The following is a 21586-nucleotide window of genomic DNA, read 5'->3' as shown; positions in this document are numbered from 1 at the left end:
TTAAAGGACTGATGGCAGAGCTGTGAACAGGAGTGAGGGAACCTGCAAGGTGGATGCAGCCAGAGACTAGCAACAGCAGAATTTCATGAATGCCTCTAGGAAGAGGGGCAAGGGGAGGAAATGCCGGCGCAGCCCTGTAAGATCTGGAGCTCTGGTGGAGGAGCCGGCACCAGGAGCCATAGCATGGAAGGATGAAGCCCGTGGCCAAACAATGAAGAAGAGCAGGGAGGAGAGAGAAGGGAAGAAATACCTGGACCTCTCTCCCCCCGCATCCTACTGACCAAACTCAACCTAATGCCAGCTGTCAAGGAAGCCTGGGTGAGGGAGGCACCAGGACCAGGCTCTCTGGCTCAGAGCAGGAAAAGGATAGGCAGAGGCACAAACGAACAATAAGCAACAGAGATGTTAAAGGGGGACTCAAGGAGACCTTACTGAAGGCAGTATTTGAGGTCTCCTAATATTGTGAGAAGGAGCACAGTGGAAGGAGCTGAGAATGGCTGTACAAGAAAATGGAGATGGAGAGAATGAAGGAAAAAGTAATCAAATATATAGCTCTCTGGGTCGGACTAGAATGTGGGTGATGCTCTCCCTTTTAGAGTATTATTTGAAAAGCTGCCTTAAATGATGTTAAAAATAAATAAATCTGCCAAACAACTGTATAGAATATTCCTGGCGCATTCATTTTGAAACGGGAGATGATGCTGAGAGATTGTGAACTTCCATCTTTGGTAGTTTTTTCTTTTATGAGAGCTTTAGGCATTAAAAAAAAAATCCCCTATAAAATCTGCCATTCCAAGTTCTTTTGGCATTCAACTTGCTCTCGACAGAGTGAATACAACTAGAGTGTTGAGTGACTTGTTACCAAGAGTATCGTTGCTGCTTGCCTTTTTACCATAGCTTATTCACTACTAACAAATATCATCTTGCGATGCTAAAGAGTGCCTTTCACCCACTGGATCCCAGTGCTTTATGAACTACGAATGCAGGAGTAGCTAAAATACAGCTCTCTCTGGGATGGAATAAGACAGCTGTTAGCCTTGCAGAAAGGTTGCACAACAGCCTGAGTGCAAACCAGGGAAGGGTTCTCAATCTAACTGAAACTGCAAGAAGAATTTTAGTTGATGGACTAATTGCTGAGGCTGGCATTTATTCAAAAAACCAGGGCTTATTCTTCTCTGGTAGTGAGCAAGATTCTTCACTGAGTTCCATTTAATAGATCCTGTTGCTTCCATTTAAGAGATGAGGAAACTGAAGTTCAGGGCCACAAACTGTGCCCAAGAGAATTGGGTTGTGATGCATGCCTTCTGAGTTTCCGGTTGTTATTTATCTTTGGAGTCACATGGCAAACAAGAGCATCAGCAGGGAAACAATGACTTGGTACCAACGTGAGAGAAACAGTACACCCAAGGTGTGCATGTTTTTGCAGAAATTGGGCTGCTCTGGGAAGGTCACCACGTGATCCTGGTTCAGCTTGACCCTACATAGTTTATGAACTCAGACAAGTTCCAAGAGCCAGAGGTGGTATGAATGCAAAACACTCTTCTGCCTTTAAGAAACAGCAGATTGTGAGTCAATGAAACTTTAAACTGATTAGTTTGAGGTGGGCTTCTCTTGCCTCACACTTCTTTCATGCTGGAATGTCACATTAATTGGTTCTTAATTGAACAACGTGCATCCAATTTTCAAAACCCAGCAGAGTATAAAACAGGAAGTCAGACTCTTTTTCTTTGGAATAGAAAGTCATATGGGTAAAGATACAGTTCATAAGGATTAAACTCTCACAGAGGTTGGAAGCTGCCATGCAAGCATTCTTCTACTCAGCACTGTAAGGTATAGTCCTTCAGGCTGTCGATTTTCACATGGAAAGCATTTTAATGCTACTTATCTGCAGGAGACCATCATCTTGCACTCGAGCTATAAGATGATGCCAAAAACTTTCTCAGCTACTTGATTTCTGGAAAACCAAGATCTCTAAATGTAGCTGTGTGATGTATATGGTTAATTATCCATTTCCTCTGTAAATAAATAAGTTGCTCTTAATTTGTGTATGTAAAATAAGCCGTCATTGGATGGTAGCTAGTTAAGTCCTAGACGTGAGAGTTTCTTATCTACAGTGAAATTTGGACCAAAAGGTCTACTTTCCACCTGTTTAAATTAAAAACCTGTTTGTTCATGTTCTCTCTTTGGAAATCTTTCATGTACAGGCAAGTTTATTTTTCTCTCCTGAAGAAATATTATTTTTAAACAGGATCTGTGTTCTGAATTCACATGGTGTGAAAAGTCAGAGACAGAAGGAAAGTTGCCTTCTTGCAACAAATAAACCTTTGAAAAAAACTTGTCAAGTTGCTGTGCTATTTTTTTCCCCCAATATGGCTGTGCCTGGGGAGAGAAAATGAAGCAGAGTTCCTTAGCTCAGGATACTTAAGAATTAGATATTTGTTTGTTTTCAGTCACATCTGTATCACACTTACTCATCTTACAAGTGAGAGAAGGACTTTTCTAATTGCATGCTCAAACATAGATCATTCATCAAAGTTGGGGTATTTCTGCCTCTTGCAACAGAAGTAGAAATTACATTCTTTCTCCACCTTGCATCATAAAATATGGTCTTATATTGGGCTTCCCTGGTTGCGCAGTGGTTAAGAATCCGTTTGCCAACGCAGGGGACAACAGTTCGAGCCCTGGTCCAGGAAGATCCCACATGCCACGGAGCAACTAAGCCCGTGCGCCACAACTACTGAGCCTGCACTCTAGAGCCCGTGAGCCACAACTACTGAGCCCACGTGCCACAACTACTGAAGCTTGTGTGCCTAGAGCACATGCTCTGCAACAAGAGAAGCCACTGCAATAAGAAGACCATGCACTGCAAAGAAGAGTAGCCCCTGCACGCCACAACTAGAGAGACTGTGCAGCTACGAAGACCCAGCACAGCCAAAAATAAATAAATGTATTTTAAAAAATAAAAAATAAAATATGGTCTTATATATTATAACAATTAGTTAGCAATTGATAGAGACTTTTCTTCTTTCAGGGATGCACTGGTCCCGTGGTTATAATAAAGGTAGATAGAAAAGGGAAGAAAAAGCCCAGGAGACAATGCCATTTTAACCACAATCTCTCTGATTTTATGGTGTGTGTTATGATGACATGTTGGATTAAGGTGCAGTTAGATTATGATTTTAAAAAGAAAAAAAAACACTGTAATCACCAACAAATCAAATACTACTTGATGTGTTGCTATTGCCTCTCATTAATGAAGAATCCTTGTAGACTTGCATCCTTTAAAAACAGTCTGGAATAAAGGTTAACCAAAGAAACACACCATGATCTCACTGAGTTAATGCTGAGCATCTCCAGCTGTGGAAGGCCTCTGACTCTTCATCCTTGTGGCAATTTACTATGCTGATACCCTGATCACACATCTTCAAGTTAATTAGTCTCATTTGCTCAACACCCGTTCCTTCTACTCTAACAAGACTTCCTTAAACTTCCCTGGGACCAGATCTGGCATCAGAGGAGCAAGCAGAGCAGCAGTGCTGCCACAAGAGATAAATGTTTCACTGGGTACAAACTCAATAATAAGTGCAACATGTGACAAAGAAGAATGCTTTGGTAGCCCTGTTCAATCTCTCTAAGAAATTGACACTGTAGACTACAGGAGCAAAGCCCAGGTAATGACAGCTACAAAAAGCTTTTGTAAGCAAAGTAATCAGGCCCATGTCAGCTGGTCTCTCCTCTCATGATCTCTTGCCTGAACAATTGGGAAAATGTGATCAATGAGGTATTTTTCAACCTCTATGGCAAGTCATCAATCAGTGTAAGGTGACGCTCAAGAGCAATGACCTAACAAAAACAAAGTAGGAAAATGGCCCCTAGATTGAGGAGAGAGCTGCAGATGGTAGATTACAACTTTCAGAACTCTTTTGTCACCAATTTTCACCCAGCAGAATTCAGTCACTATTTTATGCAAGCAGCCATGCTCAGCTGATTTCTATGCTATGTAGGTGCTTATGGCACCTGTATCTCTGCTGCTTCTGGGTATGGGGAGAGTCCAAAGATTCCTCCTTGGGTGACTTCTCCTCCTCAACCCCCTCCAATTGCTCCACTTGTAAAATAGAGGTAAATGGTTCCAGGTAGAAGTCATTGTTGTTCAAGCCAACGATCCTCTCAATCCATCCATTACTTTAGAAATCTTTCACTTTCAATATATACAATGACAAGGTTCTGTGTCAGCTTTTATGAGAGACTGTCACTGTGAGTGTCCCTGATGAACACGAGGAGTTTGCTACTAGAGGGGGCATCACACACATGTCACTGCTTTAGAGGGTGATGAGTTCCATAATATCAGTATAAAGTGTGAAGGTGATTCAAGGAGGTGTGAAGCACTTGTGGCAGAAATTAAAAGGAATTAAGAGGAAGGGCTCCTTGGAGGCGGTGGCATTTGAGCTAGGTCTCAAAGATGTGTAGAATTTTGATCTGTAGAGATGTAAAGTAAACAATGCAAATGAAAAATATCGTGGCAGAGAGGCTTCTTGCTAAGATGTTTTAGCCTGAGGGAGAGTGGTCTGGGCATGCCCTGGAAGTTTATTAACAATGGATTTCTTGCTTTAACATTTACAAAGTGCTTATACAATAGTCCCCCGTTATTCCTGGGGAATATTTTTCAAGACCCCCTGCCCCAGTGGATGCCTGATACCGTAGATACTATCAAACCCTGTATAACTATGTTTTTTCCTAACATACATACCTTTGGTAAAGTTTAATTTATGAACTAGGTACAGTAAGAAATTAACAACAGTAACTAATAATAAAATAGAATTATTGTAACGACATACTGTAGTAAAAGTTATGTGAATATGGTCTCTCTCTCACACACAGAAAATATCCTATTGTACAAATTTAATGCTTTTTCCGTCTTAACTAAGCACTTATCCCGCGTTGCGGCCATAACTTTTGCAGTTTGAGGTGCAACCGCAAAACTGGCACAAATTTCTTTTTCCTTTTTCACGACTCCAAGGATAGAAGACTCTTTCTTACTGTAGCTCTTAGCAACCTCAGCATACAATCTTTTTTCTTTGCTTATTGGATCGAGAATTTCCACCTTTGCCCTTAAAGGAAGCACTTTATGGCTTCTCTTTGGCAATAACTGATTTGCCAGCATCACTGCTCTTGAGCTTTGGGGCCATTATTAAAATAAGGGTTCTTTGCACACAAGCACTGCGATACTATGACAGTAGCCAAATCAGCTACTAAGTGACCAGTGGGCGGGATGCTCTGGACAAAGGGATGGTTCACATCCCTGGCAGGATGGAGCCGGACAGTGAAGGACTTCATCAGGCCACTCAGAGCAGTGTGAAATTTAAACTTGAGTTGTTTATTACTGGAATTTTTAATTTAATATTTTCAGACTGCGGTTGCCTGTGGGTAAATGAAATTGTGGCAAGCAAAACCACAGATGGGGGGGGACTGCTATATCCACTCAACCTTAGAGGGGCTATGTGGTGTAGAGGTAGAGATGGAGATTCAAAGCCACAGTGCCTGGGTTCATAGTCCAGCTCTGCCACTTATCAGCTATATGACCTTGGCTGAATTATTTCTCTTCCCTCAGCTGTACAATGGGGATAATCATAGTACCTACCCCACAGGCTGATACAGGGATTAAATGAATTACTTCATTAGAAACACCCAGAACAGGGCCTAGAACACAGTCAATGTTCAATAAATATTAATTTTCTATTCTAATTTTCACACAACTCTGTGAGGGTAAGTGCTACGTGGCAGATGAGGAAACTGTATGGTTCAGAAACAACCCAAAGGCCTGGCAGAGTTGACGGTCGCATCACGTCCTCTGTCTCTCAAACATGTCTCAATACACCCCAGCAAGCCCCAAGTGAGAGAACTCTTTTTTTCTTCTTTATTAAAGTATAGCCGATTTACAATGTTGCAATAATTTCTGCTATACAGCAAAGTGATTCAGTTATACATATATACACACTCTTTTTCATATTCGTTTCCATTATGGTTTATCACAGGATATTGAATATAGTTCCCTGTGTTTTATAGGAGGACCTTGTCGTTTATCCATCCTCTATGTGAGAGTTTGCATCTGCTAATCCCACACTCCCGATCTCTTAAACACACCATACAACAACTCCACACTTCACACTCGGTGCAGCTGTCCCCAGCCAGGAGTGGTTTTGCACAGACACTCCCCAAGGGACAATTGGCCGTATCTGGAGATACTTGCAGTTGTCACAGTTGGGGGTTGCTAGCGGCATATAGCGGGGTAGGGGCCAACAGAATGCTGCTAAATGTCTTATACTGCACAGGATAGTCCCACGACAAAACATTTTCCAGCCCCAAATTTCAATAGTGCCCACGTTGAGGAACTCTGACCTAGAGCTATCTCTTGGAGGCAGGTTCATATTGAAATGTTTCAACAAGACTCCCTCTTACATACAATATACTTTGCTGAAAACCATCAAAGCAAAGGGCAAGTTGTGGAGCCAGTGAAAAATCTGAGCCAGTGAAAACTCTAAGTGTTGATGGAATTGTTAGGGGTGTTCCTCTTGAATAGAATGCCAATGTTCATGCGGGAAGAAACGCATACCTAGCAGTATGGGGGAAAAAGAGTGAATCACTTGAAACCATGATCTACTAAAACAAATCCTAAAAAGCAGTTCAGCTGCTATAAGAGGCAAACAGCCCATGCCTTCTGCCTACTGCCCGCAGCGTTTGAAGTCTCCAGCTTCACACACACACATAGCCACAAAAATGTTATTTATTTCCATCCACAGCTCAAGGCTACGTCAACTGTCAAAAATTCTAGAGAAAAATTTGTCTCCTTCACATAGATAATCGTCATTCAACTTCAATTTACTCATTCAATGAGTAAATATCACTCATTCTATTGAGTGTGCTGTGATTATACTTTTTCTCTTTAAAAGACCATTAAATCAGGTGTAAAAGGCCCACTAATTTTCTACTCTAAGTAGGCTCAGAAGCACTAAATACGTCATTGTTTGAATTAGTCACTGTAGTTTACGCAGATGAAATTCTCTGCGAAGCCATGGTTTTATGCCCTGTGTCAGCCACTCTCATCTTCCCCCAGTCCTGGAAACAATAACTCAGTTTCCAAACACATTAAATGCATTGTAAATAGTACACGCCTCGACAGCGCCACCTTGACGGACTGATCGACCTTGTTGCAGTGCCATAAATTTGAAGACATCTAATAAAAGCCGCCACGTGCAGCCCGACATTTCTGTTCTAAGACATACCAGGCAGTTCAGCAAAGCTGCTCACCTTGCTCGTTCTTGCCCTGCCGTCGCTCCCATCTTTGCTTCTGCAGACACACCGTTACTGTATCTTAATAACAAGAAGAGTTATAAAAATCACATTTGTGTAACACTTTCCAACATACAAAGCACCTTTGTGAACATTTTCTTATTTGTTCTTCATAACAATATTTTGAGCTTGGAGTGGAGCTCGTAAAATGATCCCCACTTTGTAGATAATCGAGCACATGCTACTACCGACTCAAGTTATATAAAAACATCTTCCGGGGCCTCAGGGCAGGTAAGACAAGGAGACCCACAGGAGATGTTCTCATGGTGCTGGGTCTTAGCTTGGGTTCCTCCAGAAGCAGAACCTAAGACAAGGATTTGAGTTTAATTGGTTTGGGAGATGGTGCTAGGACATGCCAGGAAGGGAGTGGGGAAATAAGACAGGCAGGCAGGCAGTAAAGGGTGCTTCGTGAGCACATTACCACTGTGACTGCTCAGGTTCACTGCTGCCAGGGAGCTCTGTGGTTAGTGTGGAGTGATCCTCCCTGAAGGTGGGGAAGCTGGTGCTCGACGCTCCACCCCCCATCCATTATCACCTGGAGGCTGTTCTTTGGAAGGCATATGGGATTAACTCTCCGGCATTCTGTCCAGGCTGAGAAAATCCCCCCAGGGATTTCAGGGCTTGCTAGAGATCATCCAACGAGCCAATGGAAGGCTGAATGCACAAGGGGGAGTGCTTCTGTCCTCAAAACCACCAGTGTCAACTATGGTACCACAGTGCCAAACCTACTCAGTGAAAATGCGGAGATGGACCTCAGCTCTCTTTGCTGTGCCATTGTGTCCCCGTCATCCTTGTGATTTGCATCTTTTAATTGTAATAGACTCTCTCCCCTGACTTCTGAGGCTTAGTACCTTCAGACATATTTCTCCCCCACTTACTGATGGGACGTCTTCTCCCCTCTTAAAGCTTCTTCTCAGATTATGGATTTACTCCAAGGCATGTCTGATTGATAACTTAAAAAATCTCCCTTCTTAGATAGCAAAGCAGATGAAAGTCTTAATCAACAGTAGTCCCCAAAGATAGATCTAGGCCTATATATTGTTTGGTTTGACCCACTCATGGCTTTAAAATTTTTAATTAGGGGTCACATTTATTTTTAATTGAAAGACTTCACTTAAAAAGTGGAATTCTCTTCGTTCTCCCTGGTGGCACAGTGGTTAAGAGTCCGCCTGCCAATGCGGGGACATGGGTTCGATCCCTGGTCCAGGAAGATCCCACATGCCATGGAGCAACTAAGCCCGGGTGCCACAACTACTAAGCCTGCGCTCTAGAGCCTGTGAGCCACAACTACTGAAGGCCGCACACCTTGAGCCCATGCTCCGCAACAAAGAGAAGCCACCACGATGAGAAGCCAGCGCACCGCAAGGAAGGGTAGCCCCCGCTCGCTGCAACTAGAGAAAGTCCATGCGCAGCAACAAAGACCCAACACAGCCAAAAATAAATAAATAAGTACATTTATTTAAAAAACAAAAATTGGAATTCTCTTTTTCTCCTGAAACATCAGATGATCTGGCAACCCGACTCTTGTGAAGAATCTACTGGAGTAGGGTAGAGGCTGCCCATCTAGACTGGGCTTGCCTTCTCCAGCTCGCCGCAATCCTGCCACCTCTACGCTCAGCATCTTCAGTCATTCCAGCCACCTGCCTGCTTCTCCAGGCTTTTGAATTGATGTCACCTGACCTATAGCCCATTAGAGAAGCGGGAGAAGATTCTTAGAGGTGGCTGCTTTCGTTATCCTCTGTCAGCGTCCTTGAAATCCCACTCTCCAGTGTGTAATGATTCTCAACCCTTACCTAACCTTCTAGCTCTGTAAGACAATAAGGCTTTGTTGCAATTTTTGAATGAGGAATGACACAGACCGTTAGATAAACGTAGATTTAATTTTCATTAGACTTGTTCTAGGTAGTGCTTGAACTTTAAATCCTATAAAGTAGAAGTAAATTTGTGTTTGAAATAGAAATTGCCAGAAGAAAGAACAAGGAAGACATTTAGATAATTTCCTCTGGACGTGCTAAGTCAGAGCAAGATCCATCTTTGCATTACCTGTAAGTCAGGAACCACCTGTTCTTCATGACTGCCTGACGGCTGGAATGCGAGGCCCTGAGTTCAATTAATTTACATGTGTGGGAGGAACAAGCTTTGTAGCAGCAGCAGTTAGATTATTAATGGACTTGTATATTGAATTGCTCATATGTTTGAAAGGCTAATTACAATATAATTTTAGTTTTAAAATATTGCTTTGTCAAGGGTGGGAATTATATCATGTACCATGAAGTGGTACTTTTTTTGTTGTTGTTGTTGTTTTTTGCGGTGTGCGGGCCTCTCACTGTTGTGGCCTCTCCCGTTGCGGAGCACAAGCTCCGGACGCGCAGGCTCAGCGGCCATGGCTCACGGGCCCAGCCGCTCCGCGGTATGTGGGATCTTCCCGGACCGGGGCAAGAACCCGCATCCCCTGCAGCGGCAGACAGACTCTCAACCACTGCGCCACCAGGGAAGCCCGGTACCTTTTTTTTTTCAATCTTGGGGTAAATACTGGTTTGGTTATGGTAGTCTTTAATACCTGTTTTTTTCCCTTGCCTTTGTGCTGCATGTATCTAACTCTTGGAATAGAAAAATATGTTCCATGGTTGTCCAATACCGAAAAGCTACACTGGAGTTTTTTGGACTTTTCTATTTTTTTTTGCATGCAAAAAAAGTTTTTTAATTGAAGTATAGCTAATTTACAATGTTCGTTTCAGGTGTACAGCAAAGTGATCCAGTTATACATATATACATATATTCTTTTTCAGATTCTTTTCCATTATAGGTTATTATAAGATATTGAATATAGTTCCCTGTGCTATATAGTAGTTCCTTGTTGTTTACTTGTTTTATATATAGGAGTGCATATATGTTAATCCCAAACTGCTTAGAGATTGAGTAAACTAAATATCGTGATTTTCTTTGCTGTCTGAGACCCGTGATCTTATCAATGATACAATTTCAACATTTCTGGGGGGAAGCTTGAAGTAGCTGTCTAATGAGCTAATTCTGGAATGCATGCTACCATTAGCCGGTTGTGGGTGCATACATAAGTAGGGCTCCGGTTGATTGTAATGGGAATCACATGATTTTTAGATTCAAAGGCTTAATTTAGGTTCTTGTGTTGGAAGCTCTAGTTACTACATATTCCAAATGGAGATCAACACACATACTTTCAACCTGCATATCCTCCCATTGAAAACCATGGTCACTCAGTGAAATTTCAGTTTTACCAAATCAGAGAGAATTAACCTACAGAAATGAACATGAATAGTGAGTAATTAGGACGTTGCTGGGAGGAGCTTCAGGCAGAAGAGGTGTTTTTCAAGCAGCACCTATTCAGAGCAGTCTTCAATGAGGCCAGGGCTAGTCGGGTAGCTGTGATTAGCAAAGGTTGGCATCGGCATTAAAGCTGCCCCCAGCTCAGCATCTCCATGTGGCTGTCCAGACAGACATTGCAGTGGTTGGCTAAGTAACCTTGCACTGATACAAGGCTCAATTTCCTCCCATTAAATTTTGCTGTATTTTAGTTTTAAAAAATCATTCTGCCTGAAGGAAGTACTAGAACTGAGGAGAAAGGCCTCATGTGCCCTGGAAGATGACCAATCCCTCAGGCCATTCACATCACTCTCTTGTCTAGAGTCATACTTTCTCCGGCATGACTGGTCCCTAGCAATGAACTGGGATTCTGCCATCCAATCTTTTGTTCAGGCAATACCAAGCCCTGTTATCCTGGGAACAGAGGGGTGCCCATGGAAACCAAAACAACACAAAGTATCCTTTTATCTGATTATTCCAAGGCCAAGGGTGTTCCTGCATTTTTTTGGAGCCTGTGACAGAAGTCCAGTCCTGCACTGCCTCTTCTCTCCTCGTCTCCAGTGTGTTCTGACTGGTAGAAAGCTGATATCTTCCTAAACCATTTCAAGAGCTAGTCCCATAACTTTTGGTGGCAAATCTACCCCCTACCGCCTTACCCCAACTGAAACCTTCCCCAGTGTTGTTTACATATCTTCAGTTCTAACTGGGGCTCTGAGTCAGCACCTCACTGCTGATTTGCTCTTACCTTTTATATTTAATCATTGTAGTAAATCCAATTCTCTGATCCCTCCAGCGGCAGCTGTTTAACTGCTGAAAGAGGAAAGGAAGAAAATTTCACTACTTCTGCATATCCTGTTAGCGATATTAGGAGGGTCAGGAAGAATAAGGAGTGAGGGAAATGCCAAGACTAAGCGCTCATAAGAATGCCCCGAGACTGGTAAGGGTGTGATCGTAGAAGAAGGAAAACAGCCCTTGTTGAGCACCAGCTGTGGACCAGGCTCTCTGATCTGGTTGTACTCGGGCTGAACGTTGTCTAGAATTGGCCACAGTTAAAGATGAGTCTGTGACCTTGAAAGAGAAGAAAGCCAGATGATCCAGAAAGAGACTGAACTCAGAACCGCGTGCACTAGAGTTTATAGCTGGTACTATAGCTAGAAATTCTGGGGGAAGGAGCAAAGATGCTTGATTTACTCAGGTGGAAGATATATGCAAGGCCATGAAGTGAGTGATAAAGCAAGTAATGGCTAAGTATTAGGTCTCTGGGATTTTATTAGACTTGCAGTGCTTGGGGGCACAGGAAGAAGAGAGAGAGGTGGCAAGTTTTTAGAAGGCTTCCTGGTTCTTATTCTGTCCCAGGCAGAAAGTATTAGCTATAAGGGCTGCTTAGTTAGGGGGTAATTGTTCCCTCAAGCTCTCTAAAATACAATTTTCCAGTGCTGAGGACCCTGCCGCTTGAGCCTTCTCAGATAACCTTCTTCAGTGCCTCAGGCTCTTGGGTTATGTGTACAAAAGACCCAGGCATTCCATAACGACCTCCTCAGGACCCTGAAATCTCCCAACCTAAGGATCCACCATTACAGGAAATGAGTGCTGGGCTTCTTCCTTGTGTCCTCTTTCTGGTTTTAGAAATGCGGAGCAGTTGTTTGACATAATTCCTTCTTCCCCTTCATCATTCCCAATTCCACTTTTATCCCACTTAGTCTATACCACCAGTGGCCACTAAGATGTATTAATTACCTGTAAGCAAGGGCAGAGGCCTAGATAGCTGTTGTGCAAAAGCCCAGGTGCCCATGGGAGGCTTTCCATACCTGTTTGCATGTTGGTACAATGGTATGCTCAACTTTTGACAGCAATTTGTCAGTATAATCCTTACATTACGTGGCTCGCACGGAATCTCTTTTCCCCTGGGCTACACTCTGTCACCACCCAAAAAACTCCGAGTTGCTAGGTAATGTCCTCCAGCCCACAGAAACCAAGAGGGAGCTGTGGCTGGCCTCCACCTGGCACCGCTCTGAATTTGTAGTGAGCCAGGGGATTCAGGTCAAAAGATAAGAGCCTTAGCTCTAGGTGCAAAGGTGTGGATTTTTGTCTGGGTGTGAAAGAAATGAGGTCAAAGAAGGTAGGAGATGTCTATCGGTTACATGTCACTGTGCCCTCTGGGACCCAGGCCTTCTCAGGAAACGCCTCCTTCTCAAACTCCTCTCAGGCCTCCTGTGACTGTTTTGTTCCCTGAGGTTAGTGCAGGCCCTACAGTCACGTCAGAGAAAGGCACACATGCCTCTCAGTAGATCTTTCCTCCTTCCTCTCCCCTCCCTCACCATGGTAGCTTCCAAACCACTTCTCTTTCCTGCTTTAAAAACCCGTGCTCAGGGCTTCCCTGGTGGCACAATGGTTGAGAGTCCGCCTGCCGATGAAGGGGACACAGGTTCGTGCCCCAGTCCGGGAAGATCCCACATGCCGTGGAACGGCTGGGCCCATGAGCCATGGCCGCCGAGCCTGCGCGTCCGGAGCCTGTGCTCCACAACGGGAGAGGCCACAGCAGTGAGAGGCCCACGTACCAACAAAAAAAAAAAAAAAAAAAAAAAACCCTGCTCAGGTGAAACTCAAGACTTCTACTACCCACTTCAGCTGCTCAGCCATCACCACCTTTTCCACCACATTTATGAAGGACTTTAGCGCTCAGCTCACTGCCTTTTTCTCATCCCAAGGCCTCATTCAACAGCCCAGTCTATCTGCGTTTAGGCCTCCTTGTCGTCATCATTTTCCTCCATCTGCCTCAGCCATCTCTCCGCTTGGTTGTGTTCTGATCTATGTCATCACTCATTTCAGACGTCATTCTTAGCCACAATTCCCTGTCCTTCTAGGTCAGTCTCCTTTGAACCCTCCACTGCAACGATTCGTCCATGCAATGGAAATCTCCAATGTGTTGAAGCCACCTATTTTTAACTATCCACAGGCCTCTGTCCTGGTCTTCACTCGCCAGTTTATCCAGGTAGATTCCAAGGTCCCTTCCTGAATCACGGTTGCAAACATCCTAAACTTCCGCCCTGCTTGGCCTTGGTCAGACTAGAATGGTAACATTTCAACCACCCCCTGGCTGGACATACACCTGGCCAGCTCAGGGTGACTGGAGAACATTAAACAACCGGACTAACTCCTTTTGCTTTCAATTTGTGACCACCCAGTTTTACCCATCCATTATATTCTTTTTTCCTACGGAGTATAGCTCATCTTTTGAGACCATTAAACTTTCCCTACCTCTCATTTCTCTGCGCTCTTAGCCGCTGTGTCTTCCTTCATTCACAAAATAAATACCATCTGAGCAAAACATCCTTATCCTTCCATCACCAAATGTACAAACCTGCCTATTCCCTTCTGTCATAAAGGATGCAGTATCCTTGCTCATGGCCAAGTGGACTTCCTCCACTGGGACTCTGATACCCACCTCCTCTCACTCCTACTAGATGTCACTCCTCAGTTATTATCTCTCTTTCCTGCACCATCAAACTTTCTCTGCCTGATTGCTCAAATGTGCTTTAGCAGAGGCTATTTATTGGCTAATTTTTGGAAAGGTGGTGCATTCGCATTATTCAAATTTTGAAAGGTACGAAATGTTTACAAAGGAGAGCCTCCCTTTCCCAGTGTGTTCGAATTACGTCATTCTCCTCCCTCTAGACAGGCTGCATTTTCACCATCTAGTGTACATATGCTTCTTAAAATGCTTCATGCAAGTGTGTAGATACCTACAAATAGGCGTGTCCTTTTTCCCCCTTCGAAAACAAAGGTAGCACACTACACAGATTTTTCTGCACTTACATTTCTCACTTAACGTTACGTGTTAGAGATCATTCCAATTTAGTTCATACACAGCTTATTCATTCTGTTTTACAGCTGTATAATTGCATTTTGTAGATGTATCATAACTTATTTAACCAGTTCTGTATTAAATATCTTTTTTTAACATCTTTATTGGAGTATAATTGCTTTACAATGGTGTGTTCGTTTCTGCTTTATGACAAAGTGAATCAGCTATACATATACATATACCCCCATATCCCCTCCCTCTCGCATCTCCCTCCCTCCCACCCTCCCTATCCCACCCCTCTAGGTGGTCACAAAGCACCGAGCTGATCCCCCTGTGCTATGCGGCTGCTTCCCACTAGCTAGCTATTTTACATTAAATATCTTTTTAAAAATGAACAAAACTGCAGGCTTCTGTGCCCTCATATTCTCCCTCCAGCAGCCTTCTATTTTCCTGTTTCTCTTTTCACCCAAACTCCTCAAATGAGTTGCTACTCCATGCTGCACCTAGATCTTTATCTCCCATTCGTTCTTCACCTGACTTCCGTCTGGCTTCATTCTTTACTGAAATTGTTCTTTTCCAGGTTACTAAGTTCAAGGACTGTTTCTCTGACTACATCTTACTTGAATTCTCAGGAGCAAAGTTAATCACTTTCCCCTCTTGCTCTTAAAATACCATATACTCATCGTTTTCTATCTGCCAGTTCTTGGAGCTTTCTCTACCTACTTTTATTTTTTGGAGTACTTTAGGTCTTCCTGTCTAGTCACCCCCTGTCCCTAGGTGAACTCATCCTGACTTTTGGCTTTAAATTCACATACCATAATGATATTTCAAACCCAGGCGCCTCTGAACTCCATATCCTCCTGCCTGTTTAATATCATCACTTGGATGTTAAATAGGAATCTCAACCTAGACTCACATCAGATCCTCTGGATTCTTTTCATCTTCCCCAAGCCTGTTCCTCCAGCAGACTTCTCACCCCAGGGCATAACGCCACTCTCCACCATTACTGAAGCCAAAAACCTAAGGTTCATCCTTGATTCGTCTCTTCTAGTTTTTCAGTCCATATTCAAGTCCTGGGAGTTTTACCTGCAAATGTACCCAAGCATGTGTACTTCTCTCCATCTTCCTATCACCCACCACATCAAGCTACCGTCCTCTCTGCCTTGGACTGCCCTGACAACCTCCTGGGCCTCTCTGTTCCAGCTCTTGTCCCCTCCAATGCGTTTTTCTCAAGGAGCAAATGTAAGCCCCTAAAAATGTAAATGGAATCATGTAGATCATATCAGATTTCTTTATTGCTCAAAATGTTCCAACGGCTTTCTTTTGCACTTAGAGTCCAAATTCCTTGTGATGGCCATAAAGATCCCAGAAGAGCAGGCCAAGGTCTCCCTAATTGCTCGTATTCCCTAATTTCAGTCCCAAGTACAACGGCCTCCTTTCACTACCTCGACTCACTGTCCCCTCTGCCTGGAATGTGCTGCCATTCATCTGGACATTATTGGCTCACTTGCATCCTTTAAATCATAGCACCGATGTCACCACCTCAGGGAGGTCCTCCCTGACTACCTCCTCTGCTCACCCCTGAGCTCTCTCACAACTACCTGTTTATTACCTTCATGGGAAATATTACACTCTGTCATTATCTCATGTATTTGTTTACTATTTATTTCTGTCTCCCCTGCTATGACATATTCTCTAAAAGGCAGGACCCACTGGTCTTCTTTAGTGTCTAGCCCCTGGCACAGTGCCTGGAATTGCCTGGAATCTCAATAATTCTTTGAAGAGAAAACTTTTCCCTAAACTGCAAAATTACTAAAAAAATTTTGCTGTGTTCTGATTTTACCAAAAATCTCATAAATATTTTATATTTCCATCCTACTTATAAAATTTTTTTGTTTTTTTTTATGGTACCAAAGTATTTAAGTTTAGGACCAAAAAACACATTTGGTAGTTGTTCAAAATCTATGGATTTTGCTTTATTTCAAGGCTTCTTTTTTGGACAGTCCTAAATTTTACTTGTCCTACAATTTCACAAAGAAATTTTAATTTTTAAGGCTTTTTACTTTTCTGTAGTTTATATTTATATGATTTGATGAAAAAAAGGCATTAAATAAAATTCCGTTATGTCACAGAAACATGATTTCTCTGAAAAAGCTCAGAACTTACCAAAAAAAAAACCTTCGACGGGATTGTATAGCTGACAGTGTCCAGAGGAAACCTGGTAGAAGTGATACAAGGCTGCATCTTGTCCTCAGATACACATCTCTTCTGGTCATGCCTTAGGATCTTTAACCTTAGTTTAAGGAAACTATTGCTACTCTGTGATTAACATTGGCCAAATCACCACTTCCAATCACTGTTTTCTCCACCCCTTATCTGTTCCCATAAAATAGGGTTCATTCTCCCCAGAGCTTTCTTCATGTAAAGTCATGCATACATATTGGAGTTCAAATAAATAAATCTTCACCTATTCACTGTTTACCGCTTATATCACAAAGCTCCTGCTGACCAGCTGGCACACATGAAGTCTCTAAAGGTTCTGGGGCTTGATTTACTTCCCAGTCTCTTAATTCATACGTATGATGCCACTGTTGTATATTACAGGGGCGGGGCCATCTCTTCTATAAATTATGAAATCAGTTGGAAAGCCTGATTGCCCGTTACTGAATGTGCGCTCTGTGAACATTAATCTACACACGGGGCTGCAGTCAACCAAGTCCTGGCATCAGGCCAAGCCACCAGCACTGGAGCACTTTGGACTGTGAGTCAGTTTCACCAAGTCAGACAAGTGTGCAAGTTGGATTGCAGAGCAGCCCTCCCAGCTCTGGTAGGATGCAAAGGATGGTGAGGACTTTAGGCTGAAGAAACTCGAGAAAGACTCGGCAGAATATCTCCAAGTAGACCATGACAACTGAGAAGCAGCAACAAAGGCCAGATCTTTCTGGCAGAGAGGAATCAGTGATAGAGTGGCAGAGACATCGTGGAAGGGGGGCGGGGCAAGAGGCAAAACAGCTCCAGGATCTGAGAGACAGAAACTAGCTGATTAAGGACATGTATGTTGTGCATGTCAGACCGAGAGAGGTGCGTGTGTGTGTGTATGCACAGATACACCTACCAAAAATGAGGCCAGCTGCCTTCCAAGCTTACCCCACTTGTCAGTGGTAACGTCATTTTTAAAGTCCTCCATAAATCTTAGAACTAAATTTTAAAATTTTCTAAAAAAGTAACATACGACCTTTGCAATACACACACACACATATTTAAAATTGTCCTGAAGTATATAAAGAGTATAACATCAAATGCAAAATTCCCCATTTACCACACCCCCCCCAACTCTATGGAACCACTATGAAGAACTCCCATCAAGTACCTTCTTTGAAGCTTTCCTCAAACTTGCCCTTCGTTCTCTCTCCAAGAAAAGAAATATGCATTGAACTCAAACCTGCATGAATAAGGGGAGCTCTCTAGCCTTCATCTCTGCACTCACCCATCCCCCAGCCAGGACTAGAATACTCTTGCTAGAGCACCCTTTCCTCTTAGCTACGCCCCAGCGGCACTCCCCAGTGCCTACCACATGGAGTGCAGATCTCCGTTGTCATCATCCTCAGTCCTCCTTACCTAACCACGTTTCCTACCCCATATTCACCTGAACCATCCTTCCCTGGCGTTTCTGCCCATACCGTTCCTCTGCCTGATACACCACTACTGCGCGCTCCAGCCCATCTACCTCTCGTTCCTTCTTTGCTCATCTTTTTCCAACTTGTTCTTCAATGTCCACCTCACTCTCTAATTCTTCGATAAAACATACCTGCTTCTCCAGTCCAGCAGCTCTCTCTTGTCTCTAAATACCTAGTGAGTCACAGGACTAAGCATTTATTGTTTTCTAATTATTTCAGGAGTGTTAATTCTGTCTCTCCCAATTAAAAAGATAACTTGAGGTTAGGAAACTCACCTTAACAATTCTGTTGTCCCCACAGAACCTGGCATCACGTTGGATGCTTGGGAAAGCTCAGTGTCCCATAAATGCATAGGACATGGCCAGATGACACAGAAAGTTTGCCTTTCACTTAAATACTCATCTCCCCCCTATTTTGTACGTTGGGCTGGCTTTCACTTTTTGGATTTTTCTTTATAACCCTATAGTCATCCCTTTTATATGGTCAGTAAAATAGAGGTAAAATTACCTTCAGTGAAAGGTAGCTAATAGGACTGATAGATTAACTGCACCTTTCCTTTCAAGGATAGGAATTTTTTGTATGTGTCCTAGAAATTTAGAAAGATACTTGTGGTCTCAAAACACCAGCCCTTGGAGGTACAGAAGGTTGTTAAGCACTACCTAAGATTTGAGACCCCCTTGATTTTAACCTTAAACGTTTAATCCATATGACATTTTAACAAGTCACGAAATGCTTTCTTTGTTCCCATTTTAGTGTAGAAAAACCTTTAAAGAAAAGGGTAAATCTACTGGTATATGGCATATGGAGGTCAAGATCTTACATAGATTTTCAGCATTAAGGCAGAACAAATGGACTGCAAGTTTACAAAGAAAACAAATTCAGAGCAGTAACCTTTTGAGAACTGCCAAATTACTGGCAAGACGAAAACGGGGCTGCATTTGAGAAATTATGCAGTTTTGTGCTTCTTGGAGAAATGTACAGCAGAGAAGTATATGTGTTTTCGTTTGAAAGTCTATTTTTAATATTCATAATGACACAAATTGAGGCAAATCTGTCTATATGTAGAACATCCAGTAAATGGTAAATGGTGGTGGGGGGGGAAATAGAGGCTCTGGTGAATCATGTATATTTTTGAAATATCAGACAGACACCTTCAGCCTGGATGCTGAAGGTCACTATACAGGGTGAAAAAGAACTCGAACATTTGCCCAGAAAAAGTCTGAAGTCGTAGCAAAGAGAGGGCTGGGTTCTCAGCAGTGTGAAAGAAGGAAATAAATGAAAGAAAATGTCTCTCTGCAAACCATAAGAACAGCAAAATTCCCAGCATATGCCGATGTTTCACTTTTGTATTTTGGCAGAGCTTTTGTGACTAGTTATGGGTAGGGTTGTTCTCAGATGTATGTTTCAGCCAAGGATGATGAATGCTCAGACTATTTAGCCTGACCTTACATGCATTTGCTTTTTTTTTTTTTCATTCCCCATGTGCCTTCTCCTAATATTTTCTATCAGAGAGTGTTCCCAGGCAGCTCCATTCGGGATCACATCAAGAGATGCATGGACTACTTCCATTTAGATATAAGATTGACCCATTTCTGAAATGTGTTCCTTTATTTCCTACATTTGTTTTGACATACACAGAAGAGCAAGCCAAGGAGAATTTAAATAACATAAGATTAATACAAAGCAAACACACGCTAGTACAGTTTTAACTCCTACATCCATTACTTCTTTCCAGGCTTTGAGCAAATTACACTTAAAGGTTTCTTCATAGTTCAATCGGTGTATTAGATCTTGGGTCTGTATTATTTTCCAATTCTTTTTTCCACTCATATTTCTATATGTAGATAAACTCACACATTTACATTTAATACCTGTTTGATTGTTCCATGTTCTTAACATACCACAACTTATTTAGCTGTTTCCCTTCTGTAGTACATCTGAGCTATTGTCAAAGTTTTACTATGATATACAGCAATGTATCTGTGTAAGAGAACACTTATTTTGGTCTCTGTTAGGTTACGTTTTAGGTTTTTTCCAAAACTGGAATTCCTGCATGAAAAGGAAATAAATTTTGGGTCGGAAGCTCCTATAAGCTACTACCAAATTGTCCTCCAGAAAGCTGCAGTCAATCTATTGTGCCAACATCCATTGAAAGCATGTCTGTTTTCTCAGATCTTTTATAAAATTGAGCTTTCTCACACTTACTAATTTGAGAAACCCATTGAATGACTTTTCATTTGTATTTCTCTGATTTCAAAAAAGACTGTGGGGCTTCCCTGGTGGCGCAGTGGTTGAGAGTCCGCCTGCCGATGCAGGGGACACGGGTTGGTGCCCCGGTCCGGGAAGATCCCACATGCCGCGGAGCGGCTGGGCCCGTGAGCCATGGCCGCTGAGCCTGCGTGTCTGGAGCCTGTGCTCCGCAACGGGAGAGGCCACAACAGTGAGAGGCCCGCGTACCGCAAAAAACAAAACAAAACAAAACAAACAAACAAAAAACTCTTTGATGATTTGGATTTTGTTGGCAATATGACATTAGAGTATGGCTTCAGGTGGAGGTAATAGTGAAAATATTTAACAATTGACAGCATTTAACAATATTAACCATTGTTTCAGGAGCCGATCAAAAAATTTAACAATTGATAGAAATCAGTCAACTAGAACAAGGCATCCACCAATCAGAACAAAGTAGTTGGCATCAATCAATAAGAATATACTCAGAAAATATCATCTCTGTGCTCCAGTTAACTATTTTCTGTCCTGCTAGCTAACTGTTCTATTGACATGTATTTCATAGCAAATTCTTTCCAGAGCATGATACAACTTCTGATTTGCAATATAGTCATTTTTCCTTCCAATAGGGATATTTAAGTGGTTTAATTTTGTTCAAAGTATCTGCCTTTACCTTTTACTTCTAGTTACTTAAAACATCTAGCTATAGCTACTTTCACTGGTACCATACTAATTGCAAAATAATGCCAGGAATAAGCAAAGTTCAGCTTGTCATGCAGACTTCAAACGGAATGTTGAGTGTATATAAGCTATTTAAGCCACACAATATAGAGTCAGAGATTGTTGTCACGATGCTAAAACCAGATAAAATGTGAGAAAGACATTTAAAAAATCTTCTTTTTAACACATTATAATAAATGCTGTGATGTCTGGAAGCCCCTGGTTGTCTGGAAGGAGCTTTTTACTTGTCATTGTATAGGCACAGCTACAGCCTCTGGTTATCAAAAAGTTCATTGACCAGCAAATGGAATATATTCCGCCAATTGGTATTGACAGAATTCTGTCATTGCAACTGCCTATTCCATTGATATTTGCTATTTTTCTCTCAGAGAAGTGAAGTAATAATTACAAGCTGTCTCTTTGGCTTATACATGGTTGGTGCCCCCATTTCTTTTTCCACCTTTTAGGT

Source organism: Pseudorca crassidens, chromosome 6 (genome assembly GCF_039906515.1).
Source record: "Pseudorca crassidens isolate mPseCra1 chromosome 6, mPseCra1.hap1, whole genome shotgun sequence".
NCBI lineage: Eukaryota > Metazoa > Chordata > Mammalia > Artiodactyla > Delphinidae > Pseudorca > Pseudorca crassidens.
This window is presented reverse-complemented; position numbering follows the sequence as displayed.